This window comes from Saccopteryx bilineata, chromosome 2, assembly GCF_036850765.1.
Source record: "Saccopteryx bilineata isolate mSacBil1 chromosome 2, mSacBil1_pri_phased_curated, whole genome shotgun sequence".
Lineage (NCBI taxonomy): Eukaryota > Metazoa > Chordata > Mammalia > Chiroptera > Emballonuridae > Saccopteryx > Saccopteryx bilineata.
The window spans coordinates 274997712-275012814 of record NC_089491.1 but is presented as its reverse complement, the minus strand read 5'-3'; the positions used below and the strand labels follow the sequence as shown (position 1 = coordinate 275012814).

Genomic DNA, 15103 nt, shown 5'->3' with positions numbered 1-15103 from the left:
AGTGTTGTTGTAAGTGGTGGGTCAACAGCTACAATATCTCAGCTGGCAGCCACTGGGAAGGTCATGGGTTTCCGGGGGAAATTTAGGTGGTTTTCTACAGCATATAAAGAAAGAGACACTGTATATGCTTTAAAACTGTGCCCTGAGTGTTGGTGGTACCCTTGGCGAGTGGGGTAGGGAAACCCTTCCCTTTGCGGGGGGTGGGGGGTGGGGCACAATCTGTTAAGGGTGCACCCGTTCACACTCCGGGGCGTGTTCTGCAACCAGAGAGACGATTCCTCAGCCCGTCACCCTGCGCTCTGCTCGGGGGCTGTGGCAGGAGGTCATGGCGGAGTCAACATGCCAACCGAAGCCCTGGGCCCACGGATCGTCCTTCCGTTCTCTGGCCAGACGTGCGGCCCAGAAACATCATGATTTGTCGGATGCCGGGTGCTCCTTCGGGAAAGAAAATAGGTCCCGTGTCTGGAACACCGAGCCCTGGTCTGCGCAAGCTCGTGAGAGAACTGTCAGCCTTGGGGGGGGGGGAGGGGAGAGGAGGGCGGTCTGGAGTGTGTGGTGATTCCAGAGCAGGAGACACATTCAACTCCATTTCCAGAAACCATCCCCCCACCCCGCACACTCTGGCACATCCTCTCCGGGTGCTGGGGCTCCCTGGGCAGAAGCCACGACAGAGAGGCTGAGGCCAGGTCGCCCCCGTGAATGGGGACACATGCAGGTTTCTTACTCCGCACCGTCCCTGGACCCAGAGTCCAGTGCATTATGCCGGCAGACGGGCACTAAGGAAAGAAGAGACAGGCTTGCAATTTTGTCTGCGGTCAGTGCCTCCCATAATCTCTGGGTCAACTGAAATCATTGCTCAGACTGTGCCCAGCAGGGACCCAGAGGTCCCTGTGCCAGCCGACATAAGGCTCCTGACGTGGTTGGCGTGATAAAGAGACGAACTGGAACCCTCACGTGACTGTGGAGAACGCCCTGCACCACCAATTGCTAGATCAATAGCATCGAGGTATTGCTGTAACCCTTGAAACACTTTTTTTTCAAAATTAGTTTTTTGTTTTTTTAAAAAAGCTATTACTCAAAAGCAAACACCCCCCTCCTCAATAGTCACAATAAATTTTGGACTTTTTGAATCCAATGACCCAAACCTCTTAGCTCTTGAACTTTTTATCTTGTAAGAAAATGGAGTCTGGGGGGGGGGGGTTGTTAAGAAGCCACAAGGACTTTCCCCCCTCCCCCCACTAGAGTAGGTAAGGGATTTCAGCTCCAAAGTCGCTCCCGCTGCTGACAGCGTCCCACCTGCAGAAGGAAGGGAGACTGACACTTGTGACCCCCCGAGAGCTCTCCATGGTACTGAAGCAGGCCCGGGCGCCCTGCCCGGGAGCAACAATAGGAAACCCCTTTGCTTCAACGACAACAGGGAGAATTTCACAGATGCCTCCGCATGACTAGGGAGCGTGGGGAGAAGGAGGTGTAAGCCAGGGACACCCAGGACAAACCAGCTGCAGGCAGGGCACCTCCGCGGACACCGGCACGACTTCTCTGCCGTCCCCGCTTCTCGGCATCACTAATCCCATGAAGTGCTGACTGGGGAATCTCTGAGGGGCTAACGTGACACAACACAGCTGAATCCAATCTGTCCAGGAGGGGAGCACGGGTCTGGTCTGTTATTGACAGAGTCACCTCTATCCTCCCGGTCTCTGCAGTTAGCAAAGAAGGACAGAATTCAGTGACGGGGGATCTTTGAAAGTCGTCCTGTTTCCAAGGACACTTGGGTTTAGCCTGTGAGTTTGGACTTAAAAAAAAATTCTCCCTTCTCTCTTTTCCGGTCCCCAAAGCTTACAATTTTATAGGAGCAGGTACATGAGGAAGAATGAAGCAAGAGAGTCCTTTACTGCAAATCGAGCTGGTGCCCCTGATCTTGGTCTAAAGGTGACTTGCATCCGCCGGCCCGCCCTGGAAAGGTGGGCTCGCAGCCTTGGCTAAGTGTGCCAAGAGCCCAGGGTGATAGGAAGGAGAATGATCACCCCTCGTGTCTATCCTGATCCCACAGCGTCGGATCCCAGGGCTCTCTGTGATCACCAAGCAGGTCCCTTTGAAATTATCATGACTTTCTTTTCTTCTTTGTGTCTATGCAGCAATCCTATTGGGTGGGTGTCACCACCATCGGCCCTGAAATCAGGCATGCACTTGAGTGGACGTTCGAATTTCACATGTAGTGTTGCGAGGGGATGACCTTGGACACAAGTTACTTAATGCAGTTGCTCTCAGCCTTGGTGACAAGCCGGAGTTATTCAGTGGAGAGCTGTACACAAGTCTGACTTCTGGGTCCCACCCCCTGGCTCCCACCCCCTGGCTCTTACTGTCATAGGTCTAGAGTGGGACCTGGACATTAGGCGTCCACAGGACTCCTCAGGTGACTGTGACAGATAGCGAAGTTGAAGAACCACTAACTCCGCCTCTGTGACAGTGTTAACCCCCTGAGGCTGTTTGAGGGGAAAATGGTATAACACACGCAGAACCGCGTGTTTATCATAGCAGCTCTCCACCAGGTGGTTGCTCTTACTGCTACAGTTACTTCTGCTGTTCAGTAACCAGCTGGGACGTGCATACCTTTGTCCTTCCGAAGCCACGTGTCCTGGGGTCTGCCTGAACACAGCAGGCAGGGAAAATCAAGACCTCGCCCAACCTCCCCAGGTCCTGCCCTAACGCACCAGGGATGTGCGATACGTTAATTCTCAAGGAGCTGACATTTTAGCTAAATTAGGTCACACTCTGGGGAAGCAGAGTTGCCAAGAGGGCCTTCGAGGGCCGGACGGGAGAGGCATGGAGGTCCCATACAATGCCCAGCGGGGGCTTCGCATCCACGGTGGTGGACGCCCCAGCACTGCCTTGGGGGTCCCTCCACCAGGGGGAAAGCCCTGGGTCACCCATCCCTTCACGTCTGGGTGGCTGTGAAGATGTCCGAGGCAGGACTGTGTTGGGGGAGAGAGGACTGTCTGTCCTGGCCACAAGCTGATGCACTGGGTACATTTAACTCCACGAAAGAGCGACAGAGGACTTGCCCAGAACATTCCTATCTATTGTGAGAAATGATAGTTATTTGGAGACGGTACGCTTGGGACAGTTGGTCACACAGCAACAGTTAAACGATGCAGGCTCTGGCTGATCAGACTCTTCTGCTCAAGTCCTAAGCGACTCTAGAGTCGCCTCTGCACTTTGCCAGGCTATGGCCCAGGAAGAGCAGAATCAGCTTGGGGGGCCGGGAACAGGGGGGACTTGAGGGGCTCACTCTATCCCCAGCCCCCCAAGGCCTGAGTAGACAGGGGAAGGAGTGGATTTTCAAGTCCCCAAGAAAGGTTCCTCACGTCACCCAAGTGAGAGAACTGAGACAAACCCTGGCCTGGACTTGGTTTTCCACACGGGGGACATGCGACAGGGCATCACGGAAATCAGGGACTGTCCCTCGGAGACCAGGGAGGAACACGGAGACCTCATAGATGTCAGTGGTGAACAGCACCCACGCCCAACACGAGGTAGCACCCACCATCCTTGCGGATAACGCCACAGAGAGACTATCTGAAGACCTCAGCCCTCCCCCCCCATACCATCATGACCCTTCCCACCTGGATCAGTCTCTAGGAAAGTCAGGCGGGGCCAGAGCCACCGAGCCACCTGCATGTCAGCTTGAAATGCCTTTGCAAACTTGGAATCAACGCGTTATCGATAAACTCCGCCGCTACCAGGCGGAAGGACAGATAACGGAATGGAGTCGTGTCTCCTGTTGGCACACGGGGATTTGTCAAGGGGACAGACACCCACTGCATCTCTTAGCGGAAGTGGACGGTGGTGTAACGTGTTTATCGAGTGACCGCCCTGAGCCATCATTCCAATCCTGACACTACGGAGTCCCGCCCCCAGGAATGTCCTATCCTCCCCACCATCTCCTCTCCAGTTTATTCCTCTCAGGCCGCCCAGGTGTGACGCGGAGACAGCCCGCCTCCCCGGCCGCAGTGCCCTCCCGAGGACATCCCGTGGCACACCTGTGAGCCGCGTGCATCTGGCTGCACCCACAGCGCGCCGGGCTGCTTCATCTCCATCAGCACACCACACAGCATGCGGGTATACGCGTCAGGTGGCCACTGGCCGCCGCAGCCTCCGCCTCCGAAGCAAGTTCCCTGAGAGTGCAACATGCTTTTGCTCACCATTATATCTCCGGGGGGAGGATGGCGCATCACAGCACGGACCCACAAAAGGCGCTCGATACATACCTGGCGATTGTCGAATGAATGAGTAACCGCTCCAGGAGCCCAGTTCCCTGAGACACGCCCTTCCCTTCCCTTCCACCAGCCAAGTTAATATTAATTTCCACCAAAGGAAGGAGAAGGGGCCTGGGCTTGGCGTCCCTGGAAGCTATCAGCCCTTCCAGAAGGGCTGAACTCGTTCCAAGAGAGATGCGCAGAGCGGAGCCCACTGGAGGCCGTCCAGGAGAGACACGCTCCGAGGACCCCCGGCTGAAACTCCGCATTCTCCGAGTATCGCAGGAGACAGCCCCTGGACCCACTCCAGCACTCGCTATTGAATTTGATGCCCGCTGCGTCCCACTAAATACATAATGAAGAGACTGAATTAACTATGCAAAAGCGTTGCGTATGGCGAATGTCTGTAATTGATGAGCGGAGGGTGTCGGCGGAGACGAAGGACCCGTGGGGGAGGGGGAGAAGGGAAAGTTGTACTTTTGAAATGGAAGGTGTGCCCTACTCAGCACCCAAGCCCTTGGCCCGGTTACCCATCCACCCATCCATCCATCCATCCAGCATTTTCCGGGGCCCCCCATTGGTGCCAGGGACTGTCATTTGATGCCGGCGACTCAGAGATGAATGCTTCGTGCCCCCCAGTGAGTGACAATTCATCACAAGAAGTCCCCACACACCTGCTGCAGGTCCCCCATTTGTTTCGCAAAAGACACAGCGAGGAGGAGCCAGACCAGGGTGATTGCAGATGTCACAGATCCTGGAGAGGCTGTGCTCTCGTCCCGGTTCCCCTCTGAGGCGTTTTCCAAGCAGGCAGGGAGGGGTTCCACCGGAGTTGGAAAAGCAGCCTCGTTCTTGCCCTCCCACTTCACTCTGCAACAGGGGTCATAGCATCCCCTTCCGGAGGAGTTTCAATCTCTGCCCCCCCCCCCCCTTTAATGTCATCAAACGCAGCTGCATGATCCAGTTACTTGCTGAGCTATTAACAAACACCAGTGCTCTTTAGAAAACACCTTTCCTCTCTTCTCTTAAGATTCAACTGCTCTGTGATGGTCGTGGATGTCTGGTCTTTTTCCCTTTTTTTTTTTTTTTCCTTTTTCTGTTAAAGCTTCCGGGGATACCTTCATCTTTCTTCCGGATCGCGGTGTTGCCTTTTCTCCAAGATTCTACACTTGTCTCTCTAAAATCCCTTCTCTGCCCAGGAGCCAGAGGTGTCTTTATAATACCTAACTCACAAGGTCACTACATCCTTAGGAGCATCCCTGGCTTCCTCCCACAGTCGGAGTACCACCTGGAGTCCTTTCTTGGGACTCACCCTGTCCCTCCAGTGGCGTCTGCTCTACAGACATGCCCAACTCATCCCCACTCTGCACTTCCTGTTCCCTCTGCTGCTCTCTGCCTGGCTGGCTCCATCTTGTCACTGAGCAAGCAGCCAACACCTGTGACCCCTTGAACACCAACTCAAATAGACCCTCCCCAGTACCCACACTCGAAAAACAATCTCATTGCTGGAGTTTATTCCTTATTTCCCTGATCGCGAATGGAGATATTGTTTGGTTTCCTCGGTTTATTTTTCTGTCTTCCCCACCACCAAGATGTAAGCCTTTTTTTTTAAGGGGAGGGGGGACAAACAGGAAGGAAGAGAGATGAGAAACCTCAGTTCGTTGTTGTGGCACTTTAGTTGTTTGTTGACTGCTTCTCATATGTGCTTTGACTGTGAGGCTCTGGCTGAGCCAGTGACCCCTTGCTCGAGCCAGCGACCATGCGATCATGTCTATGACCTCACACTCAAGCCAGAGACGTTGGGGTTTTGAACCTGGGTCTTCAGCATCCCAGGTCAACGCTCTGTCCACTGCGCCATCGCCTGGTCAGGCAATATGCCAGCATCTTGAGGTGAGAAACTGTCTGTCCTAGTCTCTGTTGCATCTGCACTGCCTGGTGACGCAGGGGCAGGTGAGCAAGTTTTCCGTGGAGCGAACACGCACACACTCCTCCGGGGTAGCCCCAGCTTCACCACATGGGGGAGCCTTGTTCTTTGAGCTGGTCGGCCATCCTGTCAACATACTTGTTGTCCCTCCCTGGCAACACCCATTGGCCACCTCCCAGGAGGTCGCATCCAAGGGGTTCAGCTGATTGGAGGAAGTGGAAGTCAGCGGAAGAAAAGGTGAAGAAAAAGCCAAAGAAAAATTCTTCTTCTCGGGAACTCCCTCCTGCAGGTGAACCGTTGTAATAGAGATGTACAGTAATTCTTCGGGAATCCATCATTTGCCACCAGTTGCTGCTCAACAGGGCGACGAGAGGCAGCGAGAGACAGGCCCAGCTTGTCCTTGCAAGCCTTCCTTTCGGTCTCCAGAGGCCCTTCGTTGTCCCAGCCACAGGCCCGGGGCCAACTGTCCTCGCCAAACCCTCCCCTCTGCACTCAACTAAGTGCATTCGCGGCACCTGGCATCTCCCGTTGAGGAAACACTTTGAGCGCAGTGTTTCCTGAATGGAAACGTGAGTTGGAAAAGCTGAAAGCATCCTGAATGGAAAACAGACGAGCTGAAGAGAGCCACCTCCATCTGAGAGGGCGAAGTCTTCAGGAAGGCCAGCGGCCGGGGCCACCGTGATGACAGAGCATGTGACCGGACGGACGGGTGGACTCCAGCGGCGAGGCTCATGAGTGGCGAAGGCTCAGCCTGATGGGGCTGCCCACTGCACCCAGCAGGGGGAACACAGATGCCTCCAGCCCTGCTTCCTGCCACCTCGGGACCCACACATGAGGCAGCCCAGTGTGACAGCCCCCGGGGTCAGGAATCTAGAAAGGGTGAGAGCCCCAAGGGAGTGGGTGTTTCCTGACAGCCACTGAGTGTAACACGAGTCCAGAGTGGGGCAGTTTCCTCCTGTGGAATCTACCTTTTCCTATCAGACTGAGCGGCGAGGAGAGGTTCATGTCCGGCAGTTACACCTCACTTTAAGGATGAAGTGGCTGAGTCCTTGATTTCTTTTTTTTTTTTTTTTTTTTCATTTTTCCATGTGGCCAACGTGGCTGGCCAGGTGGATGTGCCCCACTGGGGCTTGGCCAACAAGCGTTGCAAAGAAGAGAGACAGGAAGGCACGGCCAAGCTGGGCTGTGCTCTGGACCCTGCTACCGACAGCACTGCCTGTCCTGGGCATTTCAGTGGTTCCCAACCCCTCCGTGTCCCCCCTCCCGCCCTTGCCATTCTGTGACCTCCTCTGGTCACATGCTGTCTTTGGCTGAAGTGATGCAGACTCGGTTTCTCCTGCTTTGCAACCAACAGCCCCTGCCCACACAGCTGGTTTCCCTTGCCCTGCCCTGCCAGGCCTCAGTTTCCCCTTTTTGTAAAAGGAGTGTTGGGTAAATGACCAGGCCTTCCTCGGTGTTACGCTGTAACACTCTGGACACTGCAGCACTGATCCCACATCTTTCGACAGCGCTTCGGGGAGCCGCCCCGGCCTCCCTCGAGGAACCTGGAAGCGACATTGAATCCTTTCATCTCAGAATGCTTTCCTGTGTCCTAACAGCAAGGGGCACTGCGCTGGACAGGCTGACGGACGTGCGAACCAACGTCTGCCCTGGGCGCCATCCTCAGGCCCGGCGGGGGAGTCTGGTATCAGGGGAACATGTCGTGGATGGGAAAAAAAACCCCACAGAGGATCGAAATAGTCTTTCCCCGCTCTGTTCCCCAGGGAGCAGTGTGTATCGTGGGCCCTCGCTGACCACTCGTGAGAGGAACGCGGGCTGGCCAGGCGCCCTGGTCTTGCGCAGACATGGAGGGCGCATCGACCGCTGAACCCGGTCTCCGCGGAGCTGCCAGGATGGGGGGTGGGGTGCGAGTAGGAAGGTGTTTTCCATCAAAGACACAGAAGCCTGAACTACTTAGCTGAGGCGATCCAAGGGGACCCCCAATTCTGGGAAAAAGTCATTTTCAGGTGGTCTCAGAAGCTGCCGGAAGAGAGAGTGAAGATGCCAAAATGAACCGGACCCTCTGAGAAATCAGTTTCAAGAATGCAATTTCATCTTGGAGGCAAGTCATCTCGGCGGGCTCCCCGGGCGCGGGGCGGAGGGGGTGGGAGAATCGTGTGCTCAGCCTGGAAATGGAAACCTGACCTTGGTGTGAAAACAGTCGTAGGCCCCGGGTCCTCCTGGGCTAAAGGGTTGCCAAGGGCCATGCCAGCTGGCCCTTCCTCCGCAGATGCCCAGCCCTGCTGGGGGCGGGGAGAGGCTCCAAGTCCCTCGGCGCACGGTACGGGGAGTCTCTCCTGACCTGCCTTTGCTCAGCCACAAGCACCTCTTTCAAGTAACAGCTACCGAGTGCCTTCAGCAGCAACCAAACCAAGAGCATGTTCCTCACGGAGCCTCCCTTCTAATCTATGCGCGCTGGGCCAGGATGGGACGTGGGGAGACACACGGAAGACAGACCCACGAGGGTAATGACAGTGACGACTGTTAGCAACAGATGTGCAGCCCTTAACACAGGAGCTGGCCCTGGGTGCCTGCCTGTTCCGGGGACGGTGGCTGGACTATAACCACAGAGGGGCATCTCAAGTTGTGGGGACCCAGCTGGGTGTCTGGGCAAAACCGTGCAGGTAGCTCAGTGCTAATCTCCGCAGATGACTACACTCAAATCACAGAGAGGCCCCATGGAGCCTGGAGAGGGAGGAGGAGGCTCTCCTGGCTGGAGGTCTTTGTCCCTCTCTTGTTTCCTCAACTGGGGGTTCAGTCCTTCCCTGGCCCCCCAACTCCTAACACAGCAGCCTGCACTCTGCACAGTTCTGTGGGCAGGCACACAATCCTCCACAGAGTGATGGGAGTCCAGACGCCCTGAGTGGAGTGTGTGGAGGGGTGTGTGTGTGAAAAATGGTTTGCCTCAACCACCTTAACATGTCCCCATCTCCATGACTGTCCAATGAATTGGAAACCGGTGAGTTAAGTAGGGCAAGAGCCGTGACCCTGTGTTTATGGTGCACATGCAGCGGGTTGGGGTTTATCTACAGGGGTTCACACGGCCCTCACGTCGATCTTGTCGTGTAACCCTCCGCACGCTCACCCAGAGGGAGTGAGGACAGAACCCATAAGCCCGGACTAGAACCCGATCTGCTCGACTCCAGCCCCCCATGTAGGCGACAGGCACATCCAGGTAGAAACTCGAGTTCCATGTGCCAATTGTGTGATGCTGTCTCCACGCAGAGGTCTGCAAGATGACAGTGACATCACGTCCCTCATGGAATTGGCTTGAAAATGAAAAGCAGCAGCTTCCTGCTCAGCTGAGGGTAGAGACCTTCTCTTGGCTTAATTTGAAGACAGAGAAGGAAAAAGACAAAAGAGGGAGGGAGAGAGAGAGAGAGAGAGAGAGAGAGAGAGAGAGAGAGAGAGAAGCTTTCTCCTTGTAGGAAAGGGCACAGAAAAGCATGAGACTTCAAGAGGCATCATGACCGTGTGCCCCGCTACAAAGCCAGGCCTGAGACAAAAAGACACTTGATCTCAGACCCCTCCATGCCGGATGGTGACAAATGACACAGCTGGGGCCCACATGTTAAATGGTCCCTAAGAAAAGAGACTCAGTGATTTGATGTCACTGTGGGCAGCGTACAAATAAAGTCATCGTGTGGGAGACGTCGGGAGGGCCGCTTTTGCGATTTAGGTGGCCAGCAATGGTCACCGTTGCCAATACCCACATTGCAAATGTTACCACCACGAGAGAAACGCTCTTGGAATGTGGTGGCACTGAGAAATGCCACCTCCGTTCTCTGTCCTCCTCCTCCTCCGGAGGCATAAAGTGTCTGTTAGCCTTGTCCTGAAGGAGTGAAATGAAGAACAGAGACTTGAACTTGGGGTCACCAGGTCTCTGGCACAACCCTGCTGTCCACCCCCTCCCTCCGTCCCGTGTCTCTGTGCCCACAGGGGACAAGCAGCTGCCCAGCACGCTCTCGGAGATGCCAAGGTTACAGGTGCTGTGGACAGGCCACTGGGACGTGACCCAAACGTGGCTTCCGAGATGACCTTAAGATGGAGACAAGGACACGTGACCATCAACACCGCGAGCTGCCTGCTGGGGGTCTTCCTCTCGGTTCACCATCAGATGCCTTCAGATCGGCCTTATTTTACATGTGGGAGAAACACCTTCCTCTCATTTCCTGTAATTCCTGTTTAATATTTGCCACAATGCTCTTGACACAAGCGGCATGATTGTTTCTCTTAAGAGAAAGAGAAAGGGGGTGGGGTGGGCAGGGGAGAATCCCCCAGGAAGATGGAGCAGGAGAGTCTCACACATTATTAGGGGATATTCCAGTAAAGGCGACGGCAGTTGGGTGGTTTTATTGGTTTATGTAATAGTGGAAAAATACAAGCCTGATCGCATTTCTCCCTGTAGCTAATAATCCTTTTAACCACAACAGAGCTGGATTCTGGTCTTGCAAAGTAGGTCAGGGGTTGCTAAATATATCCTACTAGCTAGGCCTTTAAAACACACACTATATATTTATACAAACAATGCATCGATATCAGTATGTGGTATAAATTACATATAAGTGTGCATGATATATTTATAACATATGCTGTTGAAGTATATTCGGCTGCTGTCATTATTTGCCTTTTCTTTTATTTTATTTATTTATTTATTTTTACCTGGAGAAAGATACTTCGTAATGCGGCACACACACGGTCACAAAATTCAAATGCTACAAAAAAGGATCTGGTAGAAACAAAGTTTCTCTCCCACCTCTGGCCTTTCCATTCTCAAATCCCCTCACATCTACATAGCTTTCCTGAGATCTGATATCCATTTACATCCATTTACAAACACCTTCCTTTGTTTGATTTTTAATTGGAGTCAAAGACACATAACATAACACAGGCCACCCTGACCAGGGTGAAGCATGTGCATGCTCTGTTATGCAACTGTCACCACGGTCCGCCCGTCTCCAGAACTCTTTTCATCTTGTGTCATTTAAACTCCATCCCCATTAAGCGCTCACCACCACCACCCCCAGCCCCTGACACCTACAACATCCACTTTTTGTCTCCATGAATTTGACAGTTCTTGGGACCTCGCGGGAGTGGCACCACACGGTATGCGTCCTGTGGTACCCACCTTATTTCGCTGAGCATAATGTCCTCGAGGTTCATGCGTGAAATTGGATATGCTGGAGCATCTCTTCATATTTTTAACCTCAAGTGTTAGCGTGCCCCACACACATTCACTGCTCAGTGCCAGGCCATTTTTTTTCTTTTTCTTAGCAATATTTCTTACGGAGCTTTCCAGATCGGTGGATACGGAGATAACTCATTTTAAATGGCTATATACTATTCCATTTAATGGAAGTGTCTGGAGTTACTCGGCCAGTCGTTGCTGGTCTATTACAGACGGTGCCGCGATGAATGTCTGTGTGTGGGTGCGAACCGACTGCAGGAGAGGTTCTCACAGAGGGGATCGGCGGGGCCGTAAGTTTGGGGCGTTTAATAATTCCTAGTGCCGAACTTCTGTCCAAAGAGATTGCATCAGGTGGCGATGTTAACAGGAGCGTCCTAGAGTATGTGGTCCCCACATCTGTGGTTATTTCAAGGACTCAGGGTTCCAAAATGTGACCACAGTCTATCTCTCGGCTACAAACACGAGGACGGCCTGTGGGCGGCTCACATTTCGGCCCCCCGTCCCCCTCCCCCATGAACCAGCTGCCCTGGAATCTAGGCTGGCCCTGTGATGGTTTTTGCTGGAGAGAGTACGGCAGAAACGATCTTGAGGGCTGGTGACCTAAACTCCCTGAGTTGTACACATTAACTAGGTACAGGTTTTTCCGTGTCAATCAAACCTGAGTTAAAGTGATTAAAAAAAAAAAAGATGAAGAGGCTTCTTCTTTCTGCTGGGGAAGGAGAGGTAGCCCCCCACTGCCCTGAGACCTGTGGGGGAAGCCCCACCCAGCCGTGAGAGGCCCCGGAGGGTGCGGGAGAAGCGAGGCCCCCAGCCCTCACCCAAGCTGAGCTGCCCGTGACAGCAGCCAGCACTGTGTGCCCGCTGTCCACGGGCACCCCAGACCTCCCAGACCCAGTCACTGGGACTGACCAGAACCACAGACATGTCACATGCAGAAAGAAAAACAGTTACGGAAAACTACATTCCAGGTATTTCTCTGAAGAGACCGGAACCACTAATTCGGAAAGACAGAGCCATCTCCTATGTTCACAGCAGCGTTATTTACAATAGCAGAGTTACGGGAGCCACCCAAGAGCTCACCAACACACGGGTGGATCAGGAAGAGGCAGTACAGCTATACGACGCAGTATTACCCAGTCGTAAAAAAAAAAAGAATGAAATCTTGCCGTTTGCAACAGCAGGGATGGAGGTAGAGGGTATTGTGCTAAGTGAAGTAAGTCAGACAGAGAAACGTGAATGCCATATGATTTTACTGATATGTGGGATCTAAAGCATGAAATAAACAAAACAGAAACAGACTCGTAGATACAGACAGCAGACTGATGGCTGACAAACGCCAGCCATGTTCGGGGGCTGGATGACAAGGTTGAAGGGATTAAGAAGCACAAACGGGCACAAATTGAGCCCTCCCTGGTCGAATTCTTCCCCGTGCCCAGCACTGTCCAAGGGGATAGGACCAAACAGCCTTCCCAAGGAGGGCGACACGTCCTGTAGGCTGTTCCTTTGGACAGAACCCTGGCGTGTGGGGACCACTGTTCCATCTCCAGGGCTCAGCTCAGAATTCTCCTCTTTTTGTGTGAGATGCTTTCTTCTTCTTCTTTTTTTTTTTGTATTTTTCTGAAGCTGGAAACGGGGAGAGACAGTCAGACAGACTCTCGCATGCGCCCGACCAGGATCCACCCGGCACACCCACCAGGGGCGACACTCTGCCCACCAGGGGGCGATGCTCTGCCCCTCCGGGGTGTCGCTCTGCCGCGACCAGAGCCACTCTAGCGCCTGGGGCAGAGGCCAAGGAGCCATCCCCAGCGCCCGGGCCATCTTTGCTCCAATGGAGCCTTGGCTGCGGGAGGGGAAGAGAGAGACAGAGAGGAAGGAGGGGGGGGGGTGGAGAAGCAAATGGGTGCTTCTCCTATGTGCCCTGGCCGGGAATCGAACCCCGGTCCCCCGCACGCCAGGCCGACGCTCTACCGCTGAGCCAACCGGCCAGGGCCTGTGTGAGATGCTTTCTACTAAACCCCTCACTTCCTGCAAAAGAGACACCTAGCACCTCGTTCCTGAACTATTTCCCCGGGAGTTTTACTTTCTCCATTTTCAGAAATGTTTTATTTATGTATAGGGCTCCTAGTCTATATACCAGCACACAGACGCTTCTTGTGTTACCTGATAAAATTGTACATAGTAGAACTGCACGCTCAAAAAAAAAAAAAGATTTATACTTAGGGGTGCAAGCTCACAGAGGGAGGGAAGCCAGTGGGGTGTACGAATTTAATTAGCCATTTCCCTATTGATGTTTTCGGTGGTTCCTCCTCCCCTTATAAATGATGCCACCAGGAATGAAGTATTGGTGCCTCTCTGTGAGTTTTCTGTAACCATAGGAAGTGGAACCCTTGCCTCTTAGGAATCAAACAATTACACATTGAATAGCAAGTCCCAGATTCTTTTCAGAGAGTCTGTGCCACTCACGGCCCCGTGTGGGGGTGGGGTAGGCGTGTGTGTGTGTGTGTGTGTGTGTGTGTGTGTGTGTGTAAGAGAGAGAGAGTGAGAGAGAGAGACTGTGTCTCCCTTACACCTGTCTTAATAAGCCTTTCCCTACTGCAAAGCGCGTCTTCCCTCAAGCTCGCCAGCACCTTTATTGCCTCGTTGGCGCTTTACCCTGTCCGCAGGGAGCCCCTGCTATGTTCTGACAGGCAGTTTCTCTCATTCACAGTCTCGATACAACCCCGGGCCTGCTACCTGGGCTGCACACATTTCCAACGTTCTTTGTATATGTTGGTGTCCCCAATGAAGCCCTGCACTCCCTGAAACTGGGAGCCCCTTTGTTTTCCTCCCTTTCAGTTGTCTAGCTCCCTGTGGGCTCCGCTGTCAGGCGGTGGCATCTGCCTGGAAGATGCAGAAGGGAGACGCGGAGGGGAAGCCATGGGTTCGGGTCTGAAAACTGAACAAAGTAGCTGCACCCCATCCGCTGACAGGTCCACACTCCTCAGCCTTTGCTCAAGGGCACCAGGCCCGCGGCGATCCCTCCCCGCGGGGCGTCTCTCTCTCTCTCTCTCTCTCTCTCTCTCTCTCTCTCTCTCTCTCTCCGGGACTAGAACACGAACAGCTGCTTTCTCAGTCCCCTCCCAACCTTGTCCCTTTAGGACTTGGCTCCAGGCGGATGGCCCCGCACCAGGACCCACGAGTGAACATGGGTCGGGAACAAGATGAGGTGTCGGGGAAACTGACACCAGCTGCCGGATCCAGGACGTGCGGCCGGGTCTCCATGGTGTCTTGTGTCCCGGCTGATCGTTAGGGCGGCGGACTGTGCGCTTTCAAGACCGGGAAAGAGGTTCCGATCCAAGGAGCCGGGAGATTTTTCCTAACTGCGGGGATGAGAAACATCCTCTTCAAAGGATGAACGGGGAACGGTGAAGTCCCACTCACCGCAGATGCCACGAGCCCCGGGCAAAGGCAGAGGAGGGTGTTCCCTCCCTCGGCGCCGGAAGCAGACGGCGGTGAGGGGCCTCACTGCCCATGTACAGGGCAGGTTTGTTCACAGGACTGGCCGCCGCCTCCCTCGCTGCTGAGGGGAGCAGAGGGCCGGCTACGGAGGAAGAGGAGAAGCCACCCAACAGTGACCTTTGGACGAGGCCTGGGACGCCGGGCCAGACCCCACCATCGGCTCATCCCATGCGTGAGGTGGGCACGTCGCAGGGGGCTCTT

The 15103-nt window shown here is 54.1% G+C and overlaps 1 protein-coding gene across 1 annotated transcript in view; it reads right to left on the bottom strand.

Moving 5' to 3' along the window:
- TMEM132C (transmembrane protein 132C) overlaps positions 1 to 15103 on the bottom strand; it is a 214287-nt gene that overhangs the window by 50130 nt on the left and 149054 nt on the right. The gene's annotated exons all lie outside the window — the stretch shown is intronic.